The sequence below is a fragment of the Giraffa tippelskirchi genome, chromosome 4 (assembly GCF_054371585.1).
Source record: "Giraffa tippelskirchi isolate mGirTip1 chromosome 4, T2T-mGirTip1v1.2.pri, whole genome shotgun sequence".
Lineage (NCBI taxonomy): Eukaryota > Metazoa > Chordata > Mammalia > Artiodactyla > Giraffidae > Giraffa > Giraffa tippelskirchi.
The window spans coordinates 20,738,046-20,742,558 of record NC_137278.1 but is presented as its reverse complement, the minus strand read 5'-3'; positions in this window follow the sequence as shown (position 1 = coordinate 20,742,558).

Sequence of the window (4,513 nt, the reverse complement as noted above, 5' to 3'; positions counted from 1 at the left end):
AGGTCAGCCGTTCCTGTCAGTGTGGCACCAGGCAGCCCCCAAGAGGAAAATGCTCATTAGCAGTTATTACTTTGATGACATCACCAGAAATTTGCCTCATTCACTTGCTCACATGTTGTAATTTTGCTTGGAAAATGCTGCATAGAAAGAATTATGGGCGAAGGCTTTGAACTGCCACATCTCAAGTCGTCTTACAAGTTAACTCTTCCAAAACTGATCACTTCCTGCCAGCCTATCCCTTGAGGGAATGCCTACGTACATTTCTTCGGAGTATAAATTTCTAAAAGTGAAATTGCCCAATCAAAGGTTATGTATATGTTAAGTTTTAGGGGATTGTGCCTGAAAATTTTCTAAACTAATTGTACAGATTCATACTTCTATAAGCAATGTTGAGATCTGTTACACACCCTCACCGCCAGTAAACCTTGATAGGTTTGTTTGTTTTTGTTTTCTCTTTCTTTTCTTCAGATTCAGTCTTTCAGTTAATGGTGGCTAATTGTGGCCTTCGGGAGCAGTTTTTGATTATTGTGATACTGAACATATTTTTGTCCATTTAAAAAAAAATGTATTTTCTGTATTGGTGTGAAGGAAGGAATAGATAAACCTTTTTCCATTCCTGTCATGAAGTGCAACTAATATCAACATGAGTAGAAGGTAAAGTTATAAAAATAGGATCCAAATTCAATGAAATAGAAAGCAGATCAAAATAGGAGAACAAAGTTGACATTTTTGTGAAGATTTATTAAATTAATAAATTCTCAGAAAGAAACTGTTGAAGACACACATATAAAACATCATAAATTTCCAAAACTAACAGTCCCCGTAGGACTGCACAGGTCACATGCCTGTTCTTGACCTTCACGGTTCACTGTGACTTGCTTTCTCTCCAGTTTATGGCTCTGCTCTTACATCTCCAGCCCGAGGTTACCTACTGTGTTTCTTTGATCTTCCTTGACTATGTTTTGCAGCAGCATGTTGACCACATTTTATCCATCTTCTCTGGCTAATCCAAAGAAGCTTCACAGTCCTTAACAAGATCATAAGAAAATACAGAGCCTACAGATGTTAAAATAAATAAAAATATTTTTTGTGGCATTAACATGTTTGGGTTTATCATATCTTTTTTTGTAATGGATTTTGGTCATATATATGTTCTTAGAAATTCATCTTTTGAGGGGATCACCATTTATGTACAGAGTTTAATGACACACTTTGGCACCAAGGAGCAATCCTGAATATGTGTTTTCCCTTTAACTGAGCAACTTCATTTGATTCAGAATAGTCTACAGGTAAAGGTGAACAAAGAGGGCATTTGGCAAGAAATTCATCTTGCATGATTTTGTTTCTACAAATGTTAAAAGACCTCATGATTTCAAATATACTTCCCAAACATGCATGTATATGTTGTTCATGGGAAAAGATGCTGTTTTAGAAGTTGGCTCAAATGGTAATTATTGATTTCATGATAGTGACTGCCTCAGGGAAGAGGGCAAGGAAAGAAAAAGAACAAAGAGCTAAGAAGACATTATATCTGTGATGCTTTATTTCATTCTTTAAACACGCCTAGAAATAAATGGAGAAGGCAATGGCACCCCACTCCAGTACCGTTGCCTGGAAAATCCCATGGACAGAGGAGCCTGGTGGGCTGCAGTCCATGGGGTCGCTAAAGAGTTGGACACGACTGAGCGGCTTCCCTTTCACTTTTCACTTTCATGCATTGGAGAAGGAAATGGCAACCCACTCCAGTGTTCTTGCCTGGAGAATCCCAGGGACGGCGGAGCCTGGTGGGCTGCTGTCTATGGGGTCGCACCGAGTTGGACACGACTGAAGCGACTTAGCAGCAGAAATAAATACAAATAATGTGAAAAACTTGTCAATTCAGAATAATAGATACATAGTAGACACTTAATTTATTCCACATATTAGTCTGTATTTCCAATTTTTTTTCTCAAAAAAGCAAACAAAATAAAAAAGAAAGAAGAATATTAGTCCCTCTGCATCTCACAACCTCCACACTTTCCTGCTGCTCACAGCTTGTCATGCACACCTTCCTCCCTTCCTCCATACATGCACAAATGTACATTTCAGCTCTTCCAGAAATGACAAATTATGAGAAACAGTAGTTTTTGCCTTCAATTCACATTTTAAAATAATTTGGAAATATTTTGCCTTTTGTTAGTTCTTCTCCTGTTTACCTTCATATAATTTTTTTTCTCATAAACCTGCCCTCTCTTGACTTTCCACTATGAATATAGGAAAATAGGAAACTTACAATTGCTCCTCTCTCTCCCTACTTCCTGGTATTTGTTATAAAACATTTTCCATGCTCCATCATAGTTACATAGTTATTTTCCTTCCTGAAGAAAAAAACTTGATTTCTCCTAAATTTTATAATCTCATGTATATTTTAGGTAGCCGTAATTGCCTCAATTATTTCACCGTAGTTTTACATTTGAATAGTTTAGTATTCACTGTCAGTCCTTTCATACTGGGCCTTTCTATTTTGTGAGTTTGATTTTTTTTTTAAACTCTGTAAATTGCTGGGGTTTTTTCAGGGAGCTTTCTCAAGAAGGTTTTAGTTTCTGTATCCTATGATTTTTCAGAATGCCTGTTGATTTTCTTTGTACCTGAATGACTCTTCGGTTGTTGATAACGTTTCTGAATCATACAGTTTCTTACTCTCCCTGCCTCTGTTGACATTCCCGCATCATCTTCTAATAATGATGTGTAGATGTCTGAATGCAATGTGATTCTTTGCTTATAGGATTATTTCTTGTCCTCAAATGTTCAGGGACTTTGCCAAGATCCAAACAAAAGCAAGTAATTATAAAGAATATCCTCTGTTCCTAAGTACATTACATGTTAACTCACATAATTCTCACTCATAGCAAATTATGAAGCTGGAGTTTCTCATATTTCCATTTTACAGATTAGACATCAGTTTGAAAAACACTCCCAGAATCATGTAGCTGCTCATGCATAGAGCAAGCATTCATGCCAGTCAGTCACTTAATCTTGGTATAGATAGTTCTCATATTTGAAGATTAAGTGACTTTTTATTTTCAGGAATATTTCTATCTCTGAGGGTTCTTTTTTTGTTCTTTTATTTCAAGGACACAGATGTCCACGGATGGCTTCTTCAATGTATGACTCCCACATCTATCATTACTATCATCACTATAATACTGTCCTGCTATGCTGTCCATTGCCCATCTTTGTGATGATCTCAGTTCTCTCATCAATCACAGACATGATTTCCAGTTAGAACTCACTCTCTTCCCCATCCCCTGAAGTATGTTTATTAATGCTATAGTGATGTTGTTTGATATTCAACTTCATTTCTCAGCTTTTACAAATTAAAAAATTTGACAATCTTAATATTTTAGATTTTAATTTTTCTTTGTATCAACTGGTTCATCTTCATATTAGCATCCTCTTTTAATAAGTTCCTCTGAAGTGTTTTATACAAATACTTATTCTGTTACTTAGGCTTGCCTGGGGTCTCAGATGGTAAAGAGTCTGCCTGCAATGCAGGAGACCCTGGTTCAATCCCTGGGTTGGGAAGATCCCCTGGAGAAGGAAATGGCAACCCACTCTAGTACCCTTGCCTGGAAAATCTCATGGACAAACGAGCCTGGTAGGCTACAGTCCATGGGATTGCAAAGAGTCAGACACGACTGAGTGACTTCACTTTCTATTCTATTATTTGGGGTATACTTTCATCAAGAAGATACTCTTTTTTTTTTTTTTTTTTAATTTCACATGCTACTTTTCTTACTTCTTCCCTGTTTTCTTTTTGTTTGTGATTTTTAATGGTATCGTGACATTTATTTTTCATTTCACTTATCTTTCACATTGGTTATGCTATCTGGACACTTTCTTTGTTCAAATACAGACTGTGCTGACTCTTCTTAATATCTTGCCTGACTTAGTGGGAGTGTATTAGTGTCTTCTGGAGATTCCCTTTGGGAACTGGTTATTACTGGTGTTTGTTTTCTTAAGGAGCTTCAGATGCAATTGCAACTGTTTTGATTGATGGATGTTTCCTTACAATTTCATATAACTGCATTATTATAGTAGAGTTTCTGCTGATTAGGCCAGGGTATATCCTTCTTACGTGGGCAGAGAAGTTATGTTTATGTTGGATGGTTCTCCACATACAGACACAGGCTGACAGATATCACAGCTTCATCTCACTGTTCTTTCTTCCTCCTCAACCAGAGGAGGGGAACATGGATACTTTTATTGATTGAACTAGCATCGTGGCATCACGTGTGCATGCTCAGTCATGTCCGACCCTTTGTGGCCCCACGGACTGTAGCCTGCCAGGCTCCTCTGTCTATGGAATCATTCAAGCAAGAATACTGGAGCAGGCTGCCATGCCCTCCTCCAGGGGATCTTCCCGACCCAGGGATCGAAACCTCATCTCTTCAATCTCCTGCATTAGCTGGTGGATTCTTTACCACTATCACCACCCAGGAAGCTGTTGGAAAAAACACCACGTAGAACTCCT